The 26,788-nt window shown below is 40.0% G+C and overlaps 1 long non-coding RNA gene and 1 pseudogene across 1 annotated transcript; both read right to left on the reverse strand.

Moving 5' to 3' along the window:
- Positions 1-855: 855 nt before the first annotated feature.
- LOC131696401 (DEAD-box helicase Dbp80-like) lies at positions 856-2,443 on the reverse strand (annotated as a pseudogene).
- A 416-nt stretch (positions 2,444-2,859) lies between these two features.
- Positions 2,860-4,002, reverse strand: LOC131678075 (uncharacterized). Its single transcript, XR_009303583.1, has 4 exons — positions 3,682-4,002; positions 3,433-3,543; positions 3,058-3,360; positions 2,860-2,977 (listed from the first exon to the last, which is right to left on the reverse strand). It is a non-coding gene; the product is annotated as an uncharacterized LOC131678075 (long non-coding RNA).
- Positions 4,003-26,788: the final 22,786 nt, after the last annotated feature.

A 26,788-nucleotide genomic window follows, 5' to 3' on the forward strand; every position in this document is an offset into this window, starting at 1 on the left:
CTGCAATCGGAAATTTAAATCATTGGCTGGCCAATTTCTATCTAAATTGGCTGCTTCTACCGGTTCTAGAAGACCCAGGGAAATGATCGAAATTCGCTCAAACCAAATCTATTGTAATTGTCCGAATCGTAAGTCTAAATCGGCGTTTGACCATTAAGAAGCAAATCTGATTGCCTTGGCCGCCTTTACCGCTTTCACAAGTCTCGGGGAAACTACCTTTCGAAACACGTTTCGGAATCCGGAAATATAACGCAAATATAACAACCGACTCCGACTCAACCGGTTTCAGGTCGAACCAAACCCTAGGCTTTAAACTACGTTAAAAATCGATTATGATAACAATGGCTACTACTAAAGGTTCCGGAAGTCTCGGGGAATGCTACCAATAATCAGTACGGATACAAACCTATTTTTGGTATAACAATTGTGAGAATCGTAATTGAAATTTATTGCCATAAGTAATTCGTGGTAATTCTTATTGCATGAAACACTAAGGAATTGCGCATATTGCTACTACTTGTATTACTACCGCCAGAAGCATAATTGTCCCATGTGTATAGGGATTCCCATAGAACATGGGACAGTTTTGCTTCTAGCGGCAGAATACCTCACACAAAAATGCTGTTCAAGTCTGATATTACACCGAAAGTTAGACGAATTAACTGAATTCTAATTTGATGGTCAAATTGACCCTGTATGTAAATTATGGAAAAGATGTTATAAGCCTTTTACAATCAGTCATAATCCAATAATACGTTATAATCCATTTAAAACGAGTGTATTGCTAGTTAGGCACTTTTCAATCAGTTAGGTCTTTTCATAAACAGTTCGGTCATAAAAATCAATTTAGCCCTTTTATAAATTGTTGTAAAATCGCTATCAAAATTCTTCATAATCAAATGTTGCGTTATGTACGTGCTCGGGTAGATATTTGTTAATGGAAAACATGAAATTTCAATTTGTTACATTTTGTGGTTAGGCCCTTTTCAAATGTTTGGATAGAACTGGGTAGAGATTGTAATTGTAAATTTATTAGCTTGCGATACCCTGCTGGTTACATTTGTAAATTAAAAAAATATAAAATTATAAATTCAGAATCCAAACAAGTATGACCAGTAGCTGGTCGAAAACACTTTACGGTGCGATCTTTTCAATTTCGTCCGAGTTCTCCGCGTCTAGCAACTGAATCTTTTTCCGGAAGTGTTTTTTGATTGATCTGCAAATCATCATGTTTCGATCACTGCCCACTAGGTTGATGGTGATTCCGTTCTGTTAAAGAAGTGGAAAGAAATACAATCTATAGGATCACAAGAATGAGTCACACTTACCGAATCTACCGGTGCGTCTAATTCGATGTAGATACGTTTCGCAATCGGCTCGTCCCTGCTAATCCATCGGCAGGTCGAAGTTGACGACAATGGTCACCTGTTCGACGTCGATACCTAAGACGAAAGAATCTCTCCGTAACCTGGTGCTGTAGCCAGAATCAAGTGGTGGAACTTACCCCTGGACAAAACGTTCGTTCCAACCGTTGCTCCACCATTAGATTACCGGACAGTACCGCTACCGAGTGACCATCCTGGGACATCCTGCAGGTCAACCAACCGGCCGTTTTTCGTACCTGTTTCGATCGATTAACAGTTCTGAAAATAAGTTTAATTGGACGTTTACAACTGTCCTATACATCATATGACAGAAAATGATCGCTTGTCCGACGGTAATCACACAATTTCTCGTCCTGGTTGCGGAACTTGACGTAGTACTGTTTGATGTTATCGAGTGATTCTTGCTCCCGCGCCTGCCGAATGACGATCGGATTGGGTACGATGTACTCGGCAAACTCCATTACCTCGCGCTCGTACGTGGCCAAGAAGAACACCGACCATAACACCCGCCTCGTCCAGTACAAAAAGGAAAAACTAGGTCGTACGTCCTGAACTTTATACCCCAGTCAATTAGCTTGCCGGGTGTTCCGATGATGATATGATTAGTCAGCTTCGCCCCTTTGACGGTCTCCTCACCGCGAACGGCGTAAGGAAGTTTGATTTCCGGACAAAACTTTGCCATTTTGGCAGCTACTTCCCCCTTCTGAATTGCCAGCTCATACGTGGGGGAAAGGCAAATCACCTGCAGATAGTTTTTTAACTGATGGACTCAACTGTGCATTGCCAGCATAAAGGCAGCGGTTTTTCCTGTTCCCGACTGACTCTGGGCGATTATATTCCGTGGCGGACCGGCCAACAGAGCCATCTCCTGAATCTTGGAAGGGCGTTGAAACCCATCGCATAGACTCCCTGAAGTAATCCCGGCTTCACGTGCAAAACTTCGAAAGTTTTAACCAACCAACCGGCGAAGAAGAATCCTTTCGCTGCACCTTCAGATCCAGCTTTGATTCTACTAGACCTTAGTGAACATCTTTCATTAGCAAACTTGCATCCGCCGGGCTAAAAGATTAGTCACGGATAATTTTAAAGCTGATACTAAATATTTCGGGAGAAAATTTAGAATAGGACGTAAGCAACAATGAGATTCTCTTTGGGGTCTTTCTCTTCTGTTTGTTACTCGGTCGTTTCAATATTTAGTACTCAACTCTTTGCCTAATATTTTAGTAAAAACCATCGGCTATGTACTGGAAAATTAGTGCAAAGTGTTATAGTGACGTCATAATCGAAAGAGAAAGTGAACAAAGAGAGGCTGTCAATGTTCCTTATGTCCTAATCAAAATTTTCTGCAGATTTCGACTTACTTGAATGCCTCTGCATCTTCCGCGGAGGAAGGTGTTTCTCCATTTTCTCTTGCAGCTTGTTTTTCTTCAGGAGCTGCTAGAGTCAATTTCTGTAGCTACCGAACTCCAAACATCAGGTGCAGCTTTGGTTCTACTGCCGGTGGACGAGGTTTTTCCGCATTCTCTTTCTCTGGACTGCCAGCCGCCGGCTCTGAATCCTTATCCTTGATGATATGTACTCAGTTCGCTAACCTATTTGTATTGAAAAGAAAAATTCAAATCCCATCCCAATGATCGCTTCAAAAATAGGTTATAACAAAAAAAACACTTACCGAGTGCAGAAATTTCTTGATCCGTCGTCTTTTTGACCCAGTTATCGGCAGCGCTTGCCATCGTTTCGATCGGGTATTAAAATTCAATAGCAAGGTACAAAGTATGGGAAATCGTCCTGAATCAGCACGGGTACTGTCCCTCGGGTGGTTTATTCCTTGCAATTCGCTGAAATTTTGACCAGAGCGACCTTGCGGAAAAAACGATGCCTTCTTTTGCCTGCTCACTTCCCTGCCATGAAACCGATGATGAGCGCTTATTCCAAACGGTTAGCCGATTGAAGATGACGTGCCATTATGTTTGTTCTGTGAATTGATAAGGACATTTAGATATACAAAGGAATGTTTGGAGGAGGGATGCTACTGGTAAATACATACCGAAAGAGAAAGTCCTTTCCGAGCATCTTGATGTTGTGTTTTCTGTTGGCCCATTATCACAGCGTTCTCTTGCTGGGTGATTACCATGATATTATGTTGTTGGTGTTCGATCTGAAAAAAATCATAATAAAAAAATATCCGTAAATGAGTGAACTCGAGCTTTTTAAAGAAGAATAGGGTATTACATTACAATGTACTAAACACGGTACTGATCCTTTCGAAATAAAAAAGGTAATAAAAATGTCTCACCTTGCCGCACCAACTGAATAAAAAAAGTCCTGCACACCGCATGGTACAGTATAGTATGCTGCTGCTAGTGTTTGAATGTGCTGTTGCTCTTTTTTGCAGTTGGTAAATCTACATTTGGGTTGGATCTATTGCACTAATTGCGGTTGCTGACCAGGTTGTACCGTCGGTTGAACGTTATTGCTACCGACCTTTAGGATGATGGTCATGGTCTGGAAGAAATCTTAATTTTCTGATGTTGTGGTTGAAGGTGGTTCTGCTGCTGAGCTTGCTGTGAAATGTTGGCGATAAGCACTCGAATAGTGATTGCTTGCTGCTGCTGGAATGGAACCACGAGCACTGTGTAGGCAGTGATATTTTCAAAAATAGTGGCAGACATGTTTTAAGGCAGAATGTGCCGATGAAATGTTTTCCGATGTGTCCATCATTCGTAAACTCCTGTTGTTCGTTTGAGCAGTAATTGCTATGTGGTCCTTTTTTGAGGGGCTGTTGCTGGATTTGGAGTAGTTGGTACTGCTGCGGTTGTATCGATTTAATGTTGGTTGGCTGATTGCCAGATCCAGGATGTTGAGACAAGATTAGTTGAGCTGATTTGCTTTGTTTGGGTGTGCTGCAAATAATATTAATTATTTAAATTTAATTGTTCAAAACTAGAAACAATCACTTCCAGTAATATTTTTAAACTTACCATTCAAATTCGAAAATTTCGAAAATTTTTAATATTGAATTTCTAAACCACGAAATTTTGACAGGTTGCGATGAAAAAAATTGCCAATCTTGTGTTTTCTTATATTTTTTCATTGCAACCTGTCAAAATTTCGCGAGCCTCCGTGCGAAATAATACCGCTGACCATTATTTCGCAAGGAAAAAGTTTGCCTTGGTGACAGCGCATAGAAAGCAGCGCTGTCTCGCGGAACTATTATGAAACTTATCGTTTGTCGAACCGTGTCTCAGCTAACTTCATTTTTCGTTATCGTTTTCGCGAGAGCTGCGTACCGCTTACGAAATGGAAACGAAATTTTTTTTCGCGAACATTTCGCGACGTTTTTTATGCATAGGTTTTGTATAGGAAATTTCATTTCGCAAGAGGTGCATACTTAGCTATAGGTTTTGTATAGGAAATTTCATTTCGCAAGAGGTGCATACTAAGCTATAGGAGGGAGCGCAGTGCTAAATATTAACAACAAAGCACTAACTCTGGTATCTGAAATAAAAATAAATGAAACAGAATAGGTGTGACTAATTTCAGTTAACGATTTGATATAGATTATTTCTTTTTTTATTGATTATATTTCAGATTTTTTCATATTACTTTTCCAAAAGATACCCAGTAAAGTTCAGCCGGAAATGAACTGGAGTTCTGGCTGGTTCCAGTTCGCATTCCGGCTCCAGTGACACAACCGATTCTAACTAGAATCGGTTGTCACTGGAGCTGGAGTACGAACTAGAACCAGCCAGAATTTCGGTTCATTTCCGGCTGAGCTTAACTGGGCACTCATGGTATTCGAATAGTCTAAATGATATAATTTTAAAATTAAATAGGTTGGCAATGATAAAGATGTACAATTATTGAGAAACTCAATTTTTTATTTAATCTTTACCTTGATTTAATTAGCTCATAGCCTTTTGATGATAATGAACTGGGGAAGAAAACCACATTGATAACAAATTCTAGAAAGCAAACTCAATTCTCGTTTTACTCAAAATTTACTCCCATTATCATATCATATACAAAGCCACTAAGTCCAGTACATCATGACGCACATCCGTTTTTGGATCTAAGAACGTACGCTTGTGTGTCAATATATTCCGAATCTTGTGACGCAATTTTTTCAAAATTTTCGTTAGAACATCCCAATAGCAGTGTACAATTCGATTTTCGGATGCTGTTACAAGCGTAAATTGTTTTGTATCCTTATGACAGCATAATTCTTGTCTCGAACGATATGAAGCACGGTATTTTGATTTCTAACGTTCTGACGTGCTCATATTTTTCGATATTATAATTTTCTTGTACATCATATGGCATTTTTGTTTCAACATCGTACGACACCTTTGCAGTGTAAAAACCCAAAATAACGGTTTAAAAGCAGTTTGTTTGTCTAAAGATGGCCAATATTGACCAATTGCAGAATATAAGGTCAGTCTTTCTGTAAAACCTACAATTCACCAAATATTTTAATATAGTAATAATTGGCAGGATCACTTGGACTAGATTATGCAGTTTTTTACATGGATTTGCATGCAATCTATAAAAGAGCCTTTTTGATTTCTCACAAATATATCAAACTAGCTAATACCCATCGCGCGTTGCTTCGATTTTCGACGAAGTAGGGGAAAACACAATTTGTTCCGTAGCGCCATCTAACGGGCAGATAATCCCCCACCAATAGCACACAAACACGCTCCATCACAAATGCCTACTGTGTATAAATTCTCACGGAAATCGGTTAAGCCGTTTGGGAGTCTATAAATCATATACATTCAAACATTGACTTTTATATATATATAGATAGATAGATAGATATAGATAGATATGTTTTGGCTTCTCTAAGGCAGTTGCAAACTTATTGCCACCAATGTTTTGGGCTTCGCGGGCTGTGGCCACCAAGAATTTATATTGATTCTGGAAGAACGAAGTCGGCTGTCTCAGTCTAGATAATCAAAACAAGGGTTTCTTACTACCCGACGTTTCGGCCTTTGGTGGTGGCCTTTTTCTAGGGAAACTACAATTTTATTGGAGAGGAACATTAACATAAATACATAAAAACATGAAGACAACATGAGGACAGATTGGGTTTACATTGTGAACTTACTATAGTCTATTGTTTATCGCCAAAATGTCGCTGTCCGACAGTACGGTGTCTGGTGAATGTGTCTGGATGCATGAAAAATGTGCTTCTGGGTGCGCGAAACTAATGTGAATTTGCATTTAAAATTTTTATCGATCTATATTGGGCCACTACTACACTGCTTGACGGTTGTTTGAAAATTGAAAATAGGTTTGACGTGCAAAGCTCACACTCCGCTATCTTGGCCCAAAACATCTACGGATGAAGCTTTTGGCACTATGGTATTAGTATAACTAGAGGCTTTTTTATTATTTGGCTTTTGTCTACTACTACCCTGACTTGTTTTGACAGAGTGTAAGATCCCAGCGTAAGTGGTGTTGAGGCCCTGTACATCGGTGCGATGGTTTGCGGTGTTGGCTGTGTTGGTGATGTGGCACATCTCCAACAGTGGTAATGCTGATGATCGGAAAGCTCTGTCGATGATCTTCGTTTGATTAAGCGCAAAGCTGTGTCCGTGTTTAATCATGTGATGGATGAGTGCTGTTTTCTCCCCCAAGCTGGCGATTTCTTGGTCTGCGTGTTCTGGTGGGTTGTTAGTGAGGCTGGAATATTTGACCTATGGCCACTGAGTCTAGTGCGGAGTTGGTTTTTGGTCATACCAATATATGACTTGCTACATCCCTCACAAGGGATACCGTATATATGACATTGGATTGTTGTAATGGTTCTACGCTGTCTTTGACCTGTGGTAGTATGCCCCTGGTTGTTTTGATCGGTCTGTGGGCTAATTTTACTGCTGGGTAATCTGCTTGTAGTTTCCCTTGAAAAAGGCCACCACCAAAGGCCGAAACGTCGGGTAGTAAGAAACCCTTGTTTTGATTATCTAGACTGAGACAGCCGACTTCGTTCTTCCAGCACCATATACCAGTCGTAATCTACATAATCTTATATATTGATTCTGTTTAATTATTTTGTTTGAGAATCAAAACCCATTTTTTCTGAACCAATTATTCACACGAAACTTCTAGGTTAATAATTGTCACTATGAGAAAATATCCTTTGAAGTTTACATGTACTTACGTCTGTGAAAATGAAAAACATAGTAAACCATTTCATACATTTTTGTCGACACCTCTTCGAATTGAGAAAACAGCAGATACTAAACAATTTTGTCATACTGATCGCAGTGGTAGGGCAAATTTTTGCATGTCAAAATTAATTAACATTCTCGAATCTGATATGGAACAATTACGCATAACGATGTACTGCTAGCAGAGGCAAAAATAGTATATACAATGTTGGTCTAAGATAGCGGCAACCATATTGCCACCAACATTTCTATGCTTCGCGGGCAGTGGCAATTATATTGCCACCAACGTTTTGGGCTTCGCGAGCAGTGGCAACTATATTGCCCCCAAGATTAATTATTTTCGAAAGAACAAAATACGTACGTGTATTAAATTATGTAAACTTTGATTTCTGTTATAGTATGTATTGATTCCTTGCTCAATTTCCACGGCCTTTTAAAGGGTTAAGCAAAACTTAAAACAAACATGCCAACAATGTCCCATACTTTACTCACTCACCAAACATTGGTTCTTCATAACCTGCTACACGCAGAAGAATCAGGCCTTTTTGAATCAACTAAACGTTTAGTTGAATCAAAAACGTGGTGAATGACTGTTTCAAACTGAAATGGGCGTTTTTCGAAAGCATGTATTTGGTTTAGTTCAACAAATACTTCTGTTTACATTTTAAATAGAAACATTTGTTAAAAACCAACAGAATCTTTGTTTAATTTCAACTAAATTTGAGTTGTTCTCTCCTTTGGTTAACACAAACGATTTGTTTTTGTTTCTTCAAACTTGTTTGTTCGTTTAAACTTATCATGATTTTGTTGTTTCGAACGAAATATTTGTTAAAACTACTGAAAAGCCAACAAATGAATTAGTTGGTAATTTCAACCAACAGTATAGATTGAATCAAACCTGAATCTTGTTTGTCACTATATCAAACGGGAAAATTGTTATTAAAACCAAAATTTGTTTATTTTTACTATTTTTATTTCTGTGTGTATGTTATGACGCAATTGTTATGCATTAAGCTATACAAAATTAGGCCTGCATATATTTGATAAACCCGTTGTTGGAATTGCAAGCACACCTGTGATCACAGGTTTGCTTGTAACTCCGGCGACGGGTTGATCAACGCCTCGTCCAACGGAAACTCAGCGGCTTTGCGCCGCTTCGGATCCATGGCCTCGGATATGCGGCCAAGCCACATCACACTAGCTCCGCAGCTCACTTGTTAAAGCACTGTCATTGTTATGAGTATTATTAAGCACAACTTATTTTTTTAGTTCACCAAACTTAGGTTAAAAATTTTACATTTCCGCTCTCGGATTCGGTTTATTATTTAGAAATACACCTTGTTGGCAAAAAACCGCATCAAAATTGAACCTCTTTCACTAAAGTCTCTAAACGAGACAATTACCATCAAATTGTACCCGTCACTGAGAAACTGGCATAAGGCCCAACTGCTTTGGTCATCGCGATACGAGCCGAGGATGTCGCATGTCGGTTCCTTATGTGGCACTTTCTGCAACCTGTTTAAAGCTTGATCTAAAGTATATCGATCAAGGCTCTGAGGAGGCCATACAAAGAAATGATTTATCTAGCTATCAGAGCAAGTGGGAGATGATCAAATATCGTGAAAAATTTCCAGACTATCGAGTGACTATTCTTTCATAACACTCCTCGCAGACCCGTACACTTACGCAATCTTGTGGGACTCATGAATCTTGGAGGATCAGGATTCTCGGTAAAATCATTAATACACGGATGCTCGCCGCCACATTCTTGGTAAAACCAATTGGTTTTCTCTTACATTTTGGTCTTTTTTTTCGTGAATAATCGTTAGGAGTTTCTTCTCCTGTGAAACTTTCACTGTCACTACTGTAGCAGTCGTAGCATGTTTTGAATCAAATGGTTTGCTGGAAACGAAGGGAGTACTCTAGCCAATCGTTCCCCTGTCTTAAAATAGATACATTAACTCCTGAAACTTGCCTTGCTCATTCATCGAACATCAATTTCCCTTTGCACATTTACCTCCTAAGCCAAACGGAAATCCCGAAATACTTTTACTGAACCGAGACTACGAAATTATTACAACGTCAACGAACAAAATATATAAATTTATTGATATATCCCAAAGACGATGCTTTAATTATAAAGACACGCGGAGATAAAAACAGTATTTGGCTGCAGCGATGCCAGATGTTAAGACATGTTTTCATTTTGAAGGCATTTGAAAGGTTGTGAAGACAGGTTTTTATTTTGAACACACAGAACTTTATTTATGCATCGATAGCATACTATCTGCCTCTCGTTTCTTCTGCTGTAAATGTTCGATGGTAGGAAGGACGACCACTTTGTTTTTAATATGAAGAGATGGCTTTTTGGTCACGGTTTTCATACGACAATATCTATATTTCGTCTAATACCAACGTTTCGAAGGTCTACGCCTTCATCTTCAGGGCAAAACTACAATATTTGACAATCATTACAAAAACATCCAATATTCACATTTTACACAAATTACTTACAACGGTAACAGTATTATCTTAGTCAAGTTATTTTGGACATTTAAACAGGAAACACAGAACGCAAATCTACAACAGAAGAACCCCGCGTACATCCCAAGCAGACTGAGTAATGAAATGTTTCAAAAGGCCAAAAGTGTGTGTTGTATACATTAACTCAATACGGAACAGATGGAAGTAGAAACGAATAAGGTTTGACAGATGCGAAACCACCAACAGTGAGAGAGTGAGTGATGGCTATGTTTGATGTGAGAGCGAATGCAGTACACCAGAATATGCTGCATTCAAGTTATTTGTGTTGGTCCTGAAATTAATTGTTGAGCCGTCGCAAAAAATGTGGCACATTTCCAGAATCTGAAGTGCTTGGATTCTGTTATCATGCTCGAGTATTTTGGTTTTTGATAGATCGAAACTATGATCATTTTCTATCAAGTGAACCATTAGCGCTGTCTTTTTAAACTCATCATACATGTTATACATTGGACATATTCAGTCTATCCACTCATTGAATGCTTACTAGAAGCAAATACAAATGTGTATTTAAATTTGTATTTGCTAGAAGTATATGCTAGAAAATGCATGAAAATCACAGCAGAATAAAGGAAATGGGAATAGAAAAATACTAACTATGTATATTTTTGTTTCTCAGTGAAGAAATTTTTTTCGGGTGTCTAACTGACTTCTTACAGAATTTTGGCTCAGAACTAAAAACCGATTCAGAATCCTGGTCGTTAAAGACAAATGAAAACGTTTTTTTTATGAAATGTGAAGGCATTTGAAAAATATACCTGGCCTGGTATCCCTATTTGGCTACATGGCTTGCTAAGTTATTTTGTTATTGTCCCTGGGGAAATGGGGAAAACCCACTACTTTCCAAGCGCTACATAATAATATTACTAAATAAGCTATTCCGAATCGATAAATTTTCCCACGTGTAGATAATAAAACAAGAAATTCATTTGGTTTACCCTGGTATACATTGGCAATAGTACAATCGTGATTCACTGATGGACAGTGGCGTAGTAGCGGGGGGGTTTTGGGGACGAAACCCCCCCCCCCGAAATATTTTGGAGAAATTTGAAAAAAATGAATATGTTAAACAAAAATATGCCTAATATTTTAAATAAAATTCTCAAAGCTTCATTTGCAAAAGTTGTGAAAATATTTCCTTGTAGTGAAAATTCGCTGCAGACTCGACACCTTCCTTTCGGCACGTTGTGGAGGCTAACTCAACCGCCGAGGACTATAACGAGTGGATCGCGGCGAAGCGAGGAGCTAGGAGCTTAATGGTTTACGAAACGGATATCGGTACCGAGAGAAATTTCACCACATTCTGTAGTCCTTGACTGACGGCGAACATGGACTGGAGAGTGTGAGAGAAGTATCCCCATAGAGACCACCAGGCGATTCGCTATCGCATCGACCAATGGAACCCTGCTGCAGCACGAAGAAGGACAGGCGGCAAGCTAAAATGGAAGACGAAAGCCTTTAACGAAAACTTCTTTGTTGAGTTACTTCGGCGAACAACGGAATTAAGTACGTTGATACGGCTGATCTAACAAGAAGAATTGTGACGGCTTGTGACGTTACAATGTCACGAAAACTAGGGCCATGCAGTAGACGGCGTGCAGCTTACTGGTTAAATGAGTAACTCAGTACGCTACACGCTGCTTGTCTTAGAGCCAGAAGGCGGGCTCATAGCGCAAGATCGGAGAGTGAGAAAGGAGCGCAAGCGACGTATCTAGAAGGTAGGGACTTTTTAAAACGGGATATTAAGCTTAGCAAGCCAATTGCCATAAGTAGCTGTTGTGAGAAATAAACGCCAATCCCTGGGGGACGCGTACTGACTCGTAATGACGAAGACGAGGGTCCGTCGACACCAGCTGAAATATGCCCGGGTAAGCTAAAGATAATCGTTGAGGGTCTCTTCCCGAATTCAACTACCTGGTCACCGACACCGTACGGCGAAGAAGAAGGAGGTAACACAGTCGAGTGGCAAGTGACTAACGACGAGCTCAAAGACGCGTCGATGTGACTAAAATCAAAGAAAAACCCCGGTCATTAGACATTAGACGGTAATCCCCGAAATGAGGAAGGTGCAGAAACTGATGTTGCTGCCAAAGTCAGGGAAGTCACCGGGCCATCCAGCCTCGAATAGACCAATGCCGCAGCGTGGCATAAAAGAATGAGCCAGATCCTGAAGAGCTATTTCCAGAGTAGAGCACTGCTGTACCAGACGAACAAAAGGGCAGAACGCAATGCGAGTCGCAGCGGGCGTTACTCAGGGCTCCATTCTCTGTCTAACACTTTGGAATGGGATGTACGATGCACTGATAATATAAATTCGTAAATATAATTAAATCGATCATGCAATGCACAAATTCATTCGTCGTTTTCTGCAACGAAGTATTTTCGTGCATTGTAAATAGTAAGTTTCGTTCATTTCATGAACAAGAATGGCCGTATTCACCATACGAAAGCTTTCGTATGGTACAGCTTTCGTACACTGCACGAATGTTATCGTTGATACCGACATTATTTTTCGTGAATGAAATGAAATGTTTTACTTATTTTAATAAACGTTTGTGTATATTACGAACGATTTCGTTCGTCGCACGAAATCTTGTCGTTTATCTTAAAAAAGTTTTCGTATTTATTAGCCTCCTTTTGTTTTCAGTCGATCTTTTGGGATCGATGTTTGACAACATCATTTTTTTATTTAAAAAAATCGATGTGGCCAAATCGACTTTATTGTGGTACGAAGAAATGGCCACTTGATGAACGAAAGTTTTCGTAAATTTTACTTATTTAGTTTACATTGCACGAAAGTTATCGACATTTTTGTCGTGAAAGAAACGAAATGTTTTGTTTATTTTAACAAACGTTTATGTATATTACAAACGATTTCGTTGGTCGCATTCGATCTTTTAGGATGTTTGACAGCACCGATATTGCTCCGGCAGAGAAAAACTCAAAATTATTCATACAAAATCAACGATCAGTTCGCGACGGCTCAACTGATTCTGTACTGCTCCAGATTCTGAATCAACTGGGGGCGAAAAAGGTTCAGGAAATCTTCCTGCAACCGGCGGACACGGATACGACTACTAAATAGTCAGACAATAACAATTATTTGACGTACAACAATTGCTTCTTATTGCTCTTTTGACGTGGATGGTTTGACGAATGGTGCTCGTAAATATTATAAAGATATTCGTATATAACAGCGAACGACTCGTTTGCTGAATGAAGCTGTTTCGTAATAAGCTAACGAAAGTCATTTCGTGGTTATCACGAAAAACTCGTAATAAAAAATAAAAGTGTTTCGATAGAACTACGAACGATTCATCATATGAACGAAAAATTCGTATATTTTATGAAAGTTGTTTGTACGAAATTAATTGAGTAGTTTATATCGTTTCTGCTTACGTTATATGATAGGAGGCGCTTTTCCATATTTTAAACATCTTGCGGCAACAAAAATGAAACTAGAGCTTCTTTATGACGACACATAGATGTCCGTACCATAAAATATCCTCATCCCAGTAAATTACATTCGGAATGAGATTTGGAATATGGGCTGATTTATGATGGAATTCCAACCGAAGGCAACAACCCATCCTGAATGAATCGGTTTTCGAATCGGTTGTTACATTTGCGCTTAAATTCTAAAAGAAAACGTTCCGATTGCGATGAGCAGGGAATCTGCTGTCAAAACGAGTGAAACAGAGAGTTGTGAGAGAAAGAGTTTCAACTTTTCTTGGTGGAAACCAATGAGTAAAATATATGGACGCAAACAGTTTTTTTAGATTTTATATGAAAATTTTCAAGCAGTATCTAAATAAACTTCTACAAACTGTTCCCATATTTTTTCTGCATCAAATGTGTATTCATTTTACAACCACAATATCATAGTTTCTCCAAAATCCCAAGTTTTAATATCTTTCCCATACATTTAAATTCACCATAGCCACCACTGAAGCAGTGCCATCTCTTAAATATTTCCATGAAAGTATTACCTAATTGGAATCAAATTTAAAATTTTTGAGCAATAACTCATTATTTGATTCCATCTTTGGAATTGCCGTATCGACGACAAAATGTTGAATTCAGTTAATATATATCTGTATTAACTTGCCACAAATTCGTGTGTACCAATTTGCTCCAGGGTACGCACTTAATGTTTATTTCTTGAAGTAGATGTAGTTTGTTACTGGCTGGCATATGGCCAGTCTTTGAAAAGCCCCTAGTCCCTGGTCAAGCCACGGGGACCGTCTGGGGTGGACTCTCACGGTCTCTTCTCTGGCTAGTTCGATCGTGAAAGCACGAAGACTTTCAGGGTCGGCTCCGGGGTCTACTTTGGGATCAAGAGTTCGGATAGTAGTGATTGAAAGGCTATTCCTCACTTTAATCTTATGTATTACTCACAATTGGTGTGTGTGTGTGTGTGTGTGTGTGTGTGTCGGGATGCACTCGTCTGCACGTGGTCGGCCGACCTGCTGCTGCTGCTACTGGTGGGTATTGGCTGAATGTGCGCTGTACTGCTCGTTGCTGCTGTAGGTGACTGCTTTTGCGTTGATACCTTCGGAGGGTTTCCCGCCCTTGACTGCATACGACTCCGAAAGCGGAAAAAGAGCCGCGAGTGCGGTTATACAGTGATCCAATTAGCTAGTAGGGATCGACTCTTGGTCCTTCTGGGAGATATTGTGTTGCCGCGGGTTTACTCCAAAGGCGTAGCTTGGAAAGGGCTCTAGCCCGTCGCAGCTCCGAACTTGAATGCGTGCGACCTCGAAAGCTGGAGAGCGTCCGCGGGTGCGGTTATGTTTAATTAGTCGGTCAAAGCCCGACGCTTTGTTTTCCGTAGTCCGGAATCAGTCGGAAATTTAATGGGTCCTAGCGTGGTTTTGGAGAAGCTTGGGGTTAGGTCACAATATTTCTCGCTTGTTGCAGTTATATTTTTAGCTTCATTTACCTGACTGCTATGGTTGAAGCACGTCCAGTATACTTCGGCTTAAACTACCGGTTATGTAATTTTCACTTTTAAAATCAAACTTGCTAATCTCGATTTTTAGCGACCGTTCACGTTGGTTGTCTAGATGATAAGACCTTGGCTTCAATAATTTACCCAGCTTCTCCCCACGGATGTTCTATAGAACGTTTTCAGGTGCATAGTGCAGCAATTTTCGCGCAGTGCATTTGTGGTGTGTATAATGTCTGTTTTAGTACAATTATTTGAACTGCTCGTTATACATATTCCTACGGAGTTTTCAATTTTAGTTTATTTTATCCCTAATTTTAATTATTTCTAGTTCTCTGACAATTTTAACCTACTAGACTATAATCGATTTTACAATTAACAACAATATAATATTATAGATGATATCAATAATAATTAACTCATAAACGCATGCCCAACCTAACACGTATATACATGAAATTCACCATGAACGCTAGTATGACTGCTTTTTTTTTTGATTTTTGCTTCTCCTATAAGGGCTTCATAGGGTGTACGATTCGAAACGGTAACACTACCTCACACTCCCCCGTAATAAATTAATTACGATTAGTAATTAATTTATTGGTAAAACTTTGTTGTAGTAAACGATGGCCCAGGGTTGAGTTTTGCCTTTATGCAATACTCGACTTTTAAAAGAGTTAGTATTTTAGCGCAAAGTTAACTAAATAAACATTTTTGACATGCTTTAGCCAAAAGTTATTTACTGGCGCCTTTACCCTTTTACATCTATTAATTGACCTTGACTACCTTCCAATAATCTCAACTGATTAATTGAGAGGAAGGGATCGATCACTCTCTTTAGAACTTGCGGCGACTTATCTCTGATAACGATCTCATTTCAATTGCTTGCTGCCACCGTTGTAGGTCGAAACAAAGACTAGAACTGCGATATATAAAAGATGGATGGCGTAATTTTGTTGTGAAAATTAATTAGAATTGAAGATTTTGTGATATGAAGTTAATGGGATTATAGTGTCGCTTCCTGATAGCATAATGAAGAGGAACCGGTTAAAAATCTTCTATGCAGCATATGAAATACGTTTGTCAGTTTTGTTCTCATCCTTTGGTGTTATTCTATATGTGCTAATTATGCTTTCAGATAGCAAGCGTCAATAATCGGAGATGAATACTGTGCTATTTGATCATTACGCTGTGATCAGCAATTGATAATTTTATCAGGATCGCGGGCTCTCTCTTATTTGGCTCGATAAACGAATCGGTCGTGTCACAAAATATACCCGACGAAGGGAAAAACAACAAAAAATTGGTTCTACAAGCTTGAACAATTTTCGCCAATGAAGACGATTACAAAATTGAACTAGTAGCGCTCCGGGAAGAAATTATTAATCAATATTCCCCGGTTTGAGATCAGCCGAAGAAAATATTCCCACGTATTTCCCGCTCTCATCGGTCAATTCATAAGAACTTGTCCCCCGCCTCGCCGTGATCGTACATGGGACGTATGCCGGGCTCAACTTTGCGTTGTATGAGTCGCCTGCAGAAGATTGACTAAAATTTCGCTTGTACACTCTTTGTCCCACATAATAGACCGGGGCAGTTTTGCGAGATCGAAGGCTATAAGTCCGGCTGCTCTTCTCGTATGCCTTCTCGAGATTTTTCGTAACAATATTGTATAGTGCTATCAATGTGTGATTTCTTCTCTGTTCATTCCTTTTCAGATAGGTCCACTTTATCAGCATCTAACGTGTGCTCTTCGCCACTGGCAACGATCTCGTGACCATAAATAATACGAAAGGGAGTGAAGCCAGTCGACGAATGACGAGTGTTATTTATTGTGTACTCTACTTCGGAAATCCGAGTGTCCCAAAGACGTTGATCGGATTTTATGTAAGTTCGGACACAGGCGTTGATGCTACGGTTTAGTCGTTCTACGGGGTTCGCCTGACTATGGTGCCGTGCGTTGGCCCAGTGTTTGACCTTATATTTTCGCAAGAAGGTCTGAAAATCTTTACTAATAAAGCAGCTAGTATTGTCGCTAATTAGTATTTCTGGGACCGAATAACGACGGAACCACTGTTCCTCTAGTGCTTTTATTACTAGCGCCGTGGAAATTTTTCTAACTGGTATCAACATTGTCCATTTGGAAAAAAGATCAAGAAGAACCAGCAGATGTGTGTTCCCAGTTTTACTTCGTGGCAATGATTGAATGAAATCTATAGAAAGAATTTGGAATGGTTTCGTGGTTATTCGTGGTTGCCCCATAGCGGGGTGCTGAGAGACGTTTGATGGTTTGAACTCTTTACAGGCTTGACATTTCTGCACGTATTTCTTAATGACCGTCGCCATGTTCGGCCAGAAATAGCGCTGCCGTACTTTGTCTAACAGTTTTTCATAACCCATGTGAAAAGCCTGATCATGTTCCTTTTGGAGAATCTCACTACGGAGATCCTCAGGAACGCAGAGCTTCCACTCGTACCGATAATCAAGAACATCAGTTTTTGACGGTACAAACTTAAACAGTTTCCCATTTTCAATTTTGAAGTCTAATTTGGTCTCTGGGGATATTTTCACCCTATGCATTAGTCCGGTGTACCAATCATCAGTCAACTCCCCAATAGCAATCGATTCAACTGCTCGAGATAGAGCACCGGGTATAATGTTGTCCTTCCCGCGTCTATGCTTTATCTCTATGTCGTAGCCCTGGAGCTCAATGCTCCATCTACTTAAGCGAGATGAGGTTCTCCACTTGCCCTTCATTATATGGGTGAGTGCCGAAGCATCGGTTATCACGACGAAATGGGTGCCTTCTATGTATGGGCGAAACTTCTCTATTGCCGAAAGTACTGCCAAGCCTTCCTTTTCGGACGCAGCATAAGCTTGCTGAGCCGGTGATAGTTTTTGCGAGAAATACGCAACAATTTTCTCTCCGTCTGCGTGCTGTTGTGTTAAAACTGCCGCTATCGCGCTATCGCTTGCGTCAGTTTGTATCTGGAAAGGCAGCTCAAAATTGATTTTAATAAAAGCTTCTTCAGCTTCTTCGCTCCACACGATAGACTTTGGCTTTTTCCGAAGTAGATTCGTAAGAGGTGCGCTGGTTTCGCTAAAGAAGGCAATAAAACGCCTATAATAATTTGCCATCCCCAAAAATCGACGCAAAGCTCGAATTGAGGAAGGCCGCTCATAATTTATTATGGGTTCTATTCTCTCGGGATTAGGTCGAAGACCTTCGCGAGAGAGTATATACCCTAGGTAAGTAAGTTCAGTGACACAAAATTTCGATTTATCGATATTAATCGATAAATTGGCAGCTTTCAGTCGTTTCGCCACTTCTCGCAAACTACGAAGGTGAGCCTCGAATGTATCGCTTACCACGACTATATCGTCGAGGTACACGAACACATTCGGCTCAAGTTCACCATGTCCAAGTACCTCATCCATCAGACGAGCTAAACTGGCTGGGCTGTTAACAAGTCCGAAAGGTAACCTGGTGAATTGAAATAGCCCCCTTCCCAACACTGAAAAGGCCGTATACCTACGCGACTCCGGTTTAAGAGGTATCTGCAAGAAAGCTTTAGTTAAATCTATCGTTGTCAGATACCTGCTTGCACCTAAGCGGCTGAGGATACGGTCTTGGTGTGGGAGAGGGTAGGCATCCCTTCGCGTTCGATCATTGAGACGGCGCGCATCTAAACATAGACGCACCTCCCCGGTAGGTTTGACCACCGGGACTGTGCTCAACGACCAGTCACTGTTACTTCTTTCGATTACATCCTGTGATAAAAGTTTGTCAATTTCTTTGTTGACTTTTTTCTGAATTTCTGGGGACGTGGGATACGGGTTGATTCGAATAGGAGGGGCGGTCGCATACTCCTCTTTGAGTTCGATTTTATGAGAAATCAGTGGTGTGACATCTAATCTCTCACCATCCACTGCTATTTTAAACATGGCTTTTACCACTTCTAGTTCTGCTTTCTGCTCTGCGCTTAGCCCATCGCTACCATCCTCCCTCCCAACTTCTACTTCATCAAACTTGATTTCGCTCCCATCAATCATACGGTCTTCTGTATCAACAGTCGGTTTTATATGAAAAGCCTTCCAGAAGTCTCCGTAGCCTAGAATAAGCCTACGGTGAAGTTCTGGTGCTACTAATGTTGGCAAAATTTTAGTTCGGTTGTTGAATGTAACAGGAAGATTTACATAGCCTTTCACCGGGACAATACTACCATCAGCCGTTTTTACCGTAGCTAACGTACTGAAAAGTTTTAATTTTGTTGCTTTTAAAAGCTTTTCTGCACCAATACCCAGAACCGATCGCTGAGCTCCACTATCTAAAAGCCCGATCAATTCAGTGCCCATAATAGACACCCTCGCAAAAGGTCTATTATCCCCCTGAACGTCAACGAAACATTCTTCTACTTCTGGTTTAGTGCTGTAATCACTCGCGGAAACGGGTAGGAAACCGTGAGTCAATAAATTGGATTCGGTCTGATTAATATTGGAAGGATTGGAAAGAGTCGCTTCAGCTTCCTTCCCTAAACTGAACTCTCGGCGTTTTTTTTGACAGAACGGACACGTACTAGTGAAAACGTCTGCAAACCCACAAAGTCGACAGAACTTTTGCTTTTCGACTGGACATTCCACGTAATGGTGCCCAAGTTTTCGACAGTTATAACAGGTGCCAATGGGTGGGCGAACATACTGTTGAACCAACGTGCTTAACGTGCTTTTGCACGACCCTTCCATAGCTTCCTCTTTACCTTCATCCTTTCAATTTTACTAGACGGTTCCTTCCCATCTCGTCTTTCCTGCTCTACCTTTCCTTGTTCCCCCTTAGCTTTACCGAGGTCTCTTTTGGTATTAGTAAATACTCGTGTATTATTTCCACTATTACCCGAACCGTTCTTCGGTTTAGGCTGACCCGAAACTTCTACTTCGCTGACCTGGTTGTAGCGGTGTTCGAGCTTTCCGAAGTTCTTTGGTAAAGATTTGCGTTATTCTCATCTACAATCCTACCATATCTTCTAAGTTTACTCAGAGATTTGATATTCGCTCCCGTGAGAGCATTTTTATAATCGTGGCGCATGTTCCGCCAGATTATATTGAACTTTCGCTTATCCGTAATCGATTTTGTCATAGTTTGAAAAATCTTTTGCATCTCGTGGAAGTAGTCCGCAAACTTTTCCCCTCTAGCCTGACGACGATTAGTTGCCTGGACTTCGAGTTGGAAATCTAAGTCTGGAGGAAGAAACTCACGTTTCAATTCCTTCTTCAATTGTGACCAATTCCTAAAGTCTCTATTTTCCATACCCTCAATGTACCAGTCTTTGGCACGTCCGGCAAATAAGTGAATAGCAGACCGGAAGAGTTCATGATCAGTCACATTTTCAGACGTACACCTCATTTTAACTTCTTTCAAAAATTCTGCTAGCTTTCGCCCACAATCTTTTCCATCATATTTCAGTCTCCATTCAAATATAGGTATTCTCTTCATAGGTTCCCTCTTAGTCCTACTATACTTCTTGTTCTTTTTCCGATGTTTTCTTCTCAGTCGTTCCTCAGCTGAGTCTGATGAGTTTTCAGAGCTTGAGCATGAGAACTGGGAAGAAGTCATCGTTTCGGTTGATGAACCCTCATATGATGAATTCGAACTAAACTTTACAATCTTTCTCGTTTTCTGTTCGAATTTGTTCACTTTCTTCTGGTTAGCACCACCACTTTCCGATGACGAGCTTTCAAAAGCCTCAATCGGTTTTTTCTTCCTCTTTTTCTCTCCTCGACTTCTAACTTTCGACAAATTAACTTTTTCAGATTCCGAAACATCAGTGTTAGATGTTGGGCCTGTTTCAATCATTGTCCTATCCCTTTCGAGACCAGAATATTCTAAAGCAAACGCCTGGTTGTTCTGTTCACTTGTAGTGGGAACGGTTGGTACCTCACCCGTTTCCCCCCCGGGAGTATCAGAATTCAATTTCGCGTTTAATTCCAACAACAGTCGTTTCAATTTCTCTTTTCTCTCAATATTTAGCTCTAATTCTCTTTTCCTCTCTTTTTCGATTTCCAGTTCTTGCTCTCGTCTTATTTTCTCTTCCGCAGACGTGCGTAAAACAAAATCTTTAAACGCTTTGATAAGGTGTCCCGCATTATCAATTTTGCCCTCCTCAAATTCAGTTAATTTATCCAAAATTTCATCAGCTCTTTTCATTGAAGATTCTAGTTCATTTCTTCTATATTCAATTGATTTGGGCTTTGCCCCCCCTACGGCTCCACCACTCGTCAAACCTTCATCGTCTAGCGCGGCTACTGTCTCATTTAGAATTTCTATCTCACTTCTGACTTCCTCTAAAGCTTGAGAAATATTTGGGTTAACTGGCTCCACAAGAGCACTGCCCTCTGCGAGAGCGGATGGCAGTGGGAAATGTTTCTCTATTATTTTATCAATTTGCTTTTCAATCAATCTGACCTGTGATTTGTATTTGCGCGCGTCCATAGCCTTTGACAAATGAAGTACTCTAACCTGGTAATGAATCATTCTAGTTTTTAGCTTTTCAATTTGCCTCGCATCAACTTTCGGGTGATCTAACAGCCCACCGATGACCGTTAGTCTTGAATTCATCATAGCGATCTCTTCGGCGGCGGATCTCCACGTTCTTGCAAAAGCGGTGAATACCAATCCCATTTCTCTTTCCTCTTTCATCCTATCTTTTAATTTCCTACGCTTAACACTTTCATGATCCGTTTCGCGGAATATAATATTGCGGATCAGAAGTTCATGCTCTACCTCTTCGTTCGTGAGATGGTTCACGTCCATGTTCTTGTACAAGGTTTGTAAACTCATCATTATTTTATTATTTATGTATATTTGCAAAATAAAGAATTATTTAACAAAAGATCACTGAATCCAAATTTTTTTTAATTCGTAGTCCCAATTAGAAAATTGTTTACTGGAACTCTGTGTAGTCAAGACCCATTAATCGATAACTTTAAATCCAAATAATATTTATCTCCCGAGCAATTATTTAGCTAACTTTCACTTAAATTCTCGCTCTAATAAGTGTTCGCGCACTAGTAAGCAAACGAATAGCACAAGTTTAGTTACTGGGGAAAGTTTGTTTCGTGACACCGTTTTTCAGCTTAACCCTTTTGCGTTCAGTCAGAGATTTTGGAAAATATTACTATTTTACTAATTCCTCCTACACTCCGTGTGTTCAAAAACTACCTTTTTGAACCCTTGATCCTTTTTCGACTATTTAGTTGGGCGCCAATTGTTACTGGCTGGCATATGGCCAGTCTTTGAAAAGCCCCTAGTCCCTGGTCAAGCCACGGGGACCGTCTGGGGTGGACTCTCACGGTCTCTTCTCTGGCTAGTTCGATCGTGAAAGCACGAAGACTTTCAGGGTCGGCTCCGGGGTCTACTTTGGGATCAAGAGTTCGGATAGTAGTGATTGAAAGGCTATTCCTCACTTTAATCTTATGTATTACTCACAATTGGTGTGTGTGTGTGTGTGTGTGTGTGTGTGTGTGTGTGTGTGTGTGTGTGTGTGTGTGTGTGTGTGTGTGTGTGTGTGTGTGTGTGTGTGTATCGGGATGCACTCGTCTGCACGTGGTCGGCCGACCTGCTGCTGCTGCTACTGGTGGGTATTGGCTGAATGTGCGCTGTACTGCTCGTTGCTGCTGTAGGTGACTGCTTTTGCGTTGATACCTTCGGAGGGTCTCCCGCCCTTCACTGCATACGACTCCGAAAGCGGGAAAAGAGCCGCGAGTGCGGTTATACAGTGATCCAATTAGCTAGTAGGGATCGACTCTTGGTCCTTCTGGGAGATATTGTGTTGCCGCGGATTTACTCCAAAGGCGTAGCTTGGAAAGGGCTCTAGCCCGTCGCAGCTCCGAACTTGAATGCGTGCGACCTCGAAAGCTGGAGAGCGTCCGCGGGTGCGGTTATGTTTAATTAGTCGGTCAAAGCCCGACGCTTTGTTTTCCGTAGTCCGGAATCAGTCGGAAATTTAATGGGTCCTAGCGTGGTTTTGGAGAAGCTTGGGGATAGGTCACAATATTTCTCGCTTGTTGCAGTTATATTTTTAGCTTCATTTACCTGACTGCTATGGTTGAAGCACGTCCAATATACTTCGGCTTGAACTACCGGTTATGTAATTTTCACTTTTAAAATCAAACTAGCTAATCTCGATTTTTAGCGACCGTTCACGTTGGTTGTCTAGATGATAAGACCTTGGCTTCAATAATTTACCCAGCTTCTCCCCACGGATGTTCTATAGAACGTTTTCAGGTGCATAGTGCAGCAATTTTCGCGCAGTGCATTTGTGGTGTGTATAATGTCTGTTTTAGTACAATTATTTGAACTGCTCGTTATACATATTCCTACGGAGTTTTCAATTTTAGTTTATTTTATCCCTAATTTTAATTATTTCTAGTTCTCTGACAATTTTAACCTATTAGACTATAATCGATTTTACAATTAACAACAATATAATATTATAGATGATATCAATAATAATTAACTCATAAACGCATGCCCAACCTAACACGTATATACATGAAATTCACCATGAACGCTAGTATGACTGCTTTTTTTTGATTTTTGCTTCTCCTATAAGGGCTTCATAGGGTGTACGATTCGAAACGGTAACAAGTTGTAGTTAGTATTTCAGCTCCAGCGATACAACCGATTATAATTAGAATTAGTTGTGTTATTGGCGCCGGAATACTACACAGTTAAGCTTTTTCGGGAAATCAGCCGGAATACGAATTACGAATACGAATTAGAACCAACCAGAATTTCCGATTGAACTTTACTTTACCCATAGGTGCACGCAAAGTTCATATATCGATTACTGGAAACCTATTGGCCGATAGTAGCGCCGGCTAGCGGCTACTTATTGCCAAAGGCCGTGTTTATGTTATAAAGGCTCGCACAGAGTGAACCCAAATCTACCTATCGAACAGTCAGATGGCTACCTATCGTGCAAAGTAAACAAATATTCTTTCGGAGAACATGCAAGAAATGTATTAGTTAGTTAATATCATGGCGAAATATTTCAATCGTCGAAACAAGACACTGTATTCAGTTTATTATGCTTTTTTGTATCAATGTAAAATAAATTACATGGAATAGTATCAAGAATAAAGTGCTATAAGCCACGAAAGAGTGGGTTTTCAGTTCACTCCATATTAATTTATTGTGTAACTCGGTTGAAGTCACTCAAAGTTACAGCAAAAATTATGGGTGCCAGAAACAAAGAAGTTGGCATCATTTTAGGCAGTGTTGCGCATTCCTCTGTACGGGACTCTATAACACTACAGACACTAATTGTTGTTTGCTTAAAAATGATAGTTATATGTTTTACACATACAATCTGAATTGGATGTCATTTATTAATAGCAAAAGTAAAATTACTTTTGGTATGGGTCAAAATCCACATTGAGGGGAAATTCCGGAGAAACTATTGTTGGTTCAGCGCAATTCACAGCAGTCACGAAAGAGTTGACGATACTCCTTTTGTTCACGAGCACTAGATGTGTTTGGAACTTCCTCTCAACATGAATTTTGATAATTGTCTTTTAAGCACAAATCTCCGATCCGAACGTGCTATTTGAACCAGTCGCTACTGATTCCTGATTCTAGTTCTAGGTTAGTTAGATGAGATATGATTACTATAACAACGTGCTCCGTGTATCAACCTAGGAAAACAACGCATTTTACGCAAGTTAAAATTATTATTGAAGCCACACATAAAATACTATCACTTCATTATTTTTGTTTTACTGTATACTGTTCTGCCCAAGTTGTACAGTAATGTTTTCATTTCGAATGGTTACAGTCCAGCGTACCAAGTATTCATGAATAAGCCCACTATTCTGCGATTCAAAATTGCCTTTGAATATACTTAAAACCCAGATATGTTTACCCGGCTATGCTGTCTACAATATGACCACAGCTGATGGACATTTGGGCACAGACTAACAGACATAACACTACGAAGGAATTCTCACAAAAACATCGATCCGGCAATTTTCCCAGAACACTAGCTCCACCTTTTATTCACAGTCCCAAACACTCATTTGCAGATGGGTTATCCCTCAGGTTTGGGAACAATTTTCCACTAGTGGTCTATCCCCCATATACTTGTTCATATGTCAGTGGCGCCATAATTTCAAATGTGGCCACTGTCCCAACTACAAATATATTTAAAATGACCGTTAAAGCGGGCGAAGCATTGTTTTCGAGTGTTATGTCTGTTAGTCTGTGATTTGGTCTACAAAATTTATGTAAAAATCAGTGTAAACGTGTATTACCTGGGCTATGGCAGTATTCTCACATCCATTAACGCGCAATTTTTCTCCCATCCGAATATATTTGACTGCAGCGTCTGAAGGACGTACGTCAGATGGCTTCCGCATAATTTGGTAAAACCCAACTTTCTCTGGCTTTTCAATATAGTATTAGCTCCTCTTCAAAGGCTTCGAAATACATAAAAACGAAAGCGTATTCGAAACTGATCGTTCGTATAAACTGTTTCCGCAAAACAATCGTTGAATGGTCGTAAAGGTTCCTTCTCCGCAAGTTTATTTGTAATGTCTAGCATGAGATCCTTTTCATTACACTCCTGATTCAGAGCGGCCGTAGTATGTGCTTCAGACAATAACTTCTGGGTAAACATTAGTTATTAGAATTCGTTGTCCGTTCCGAACCCAAAACATTTCTTAGAATTTTTATTACATAGAGAATTTTAGCATATTTGAACAAAAAATGTCTTATTCAATTCAATAATACAATGTTTATTGCTTCAAACGGCAAAATTAATGGTATGAGCATTGAAACAATAATTAACTTTTAATCTCAATAAACATTTCCAGTTTGAATAATGTTACAATCATTGCAATAAAATATTTTTAGAAAAGAGAACGATGTTTGTTACTGAAATGGTTTTATTGAATTCAATAAATAAATGTATTTGCTTTCTAGCAATATTTTTTTCACTGAATAAAGTCCATATCATTAAAAAAAACGATTATTTTATTGCATGATTGCAGAAAAATGTAACGTAACTATAATAACAACTACCGGTGTAAAAACAGATTATTATTTTGGCAACCTATTTACCAACGACCGGTGCCAAAACGGGTGCCTAAATAAAATATTATCGTTTAGCGTAATCAAAATACACACGCATTTGCTTACGCACCGGTGCTGATAGTCTTAAGTCGTCAGATGTGAGCTTGGTCTTAGATTGGATGTGGTATCACGCAATTATCTCGGCCAGCTCACCCTGTTTCGTATCTGACAGTTCACCTTCCTTCGCCTTACATAGAATTTCCTTGCCAGTTTCCGTCGTATTTAAAAGCTCTTCTAAAGCAGTTGGGCACAATATTTTATGACGCGGAACCTCTATCCAGCCGTCGTCGAAAACGGATTTTTTTAATGTTGATTTTCCTGGCTGCATGAGTCTTGATGCTCTTCCTGGCTGCTATTCAAAACATCATCACGCCGATCTATATTCCTGCGTTCGCTAATTCTTGAACATTCAGCATCGTCTTCAAGATAGTTGTCAACTTCTATAGTTTCCGCAAACTGATCGGGCAGCAACTCCGACGAATTACTATCGTCCAGAACGTCGGCAACCAACAGCGAAAAGCTGGCTTCTGCTGCGGATGATGCAATCGGCGCTTTTTTCTTTAAGTGATTCCAAAACTAATTGTTCCTTAACCTCCCCGCCGAGAATGGG

Source organism: Topomyia yanbarensis, chromosome 1 (genome assembly GCF_030247195.1).
Source record: "Topomyia yanbarensis strain Yona2022 chromosome 1, ASM3024719v1, whole genome shotgun sequence".
NCBI lineage: Eukaryota > Metazoa > Arthropoda > Insecta > Diptera > Culicidae > Topomyia > Topomyia yanbarensis.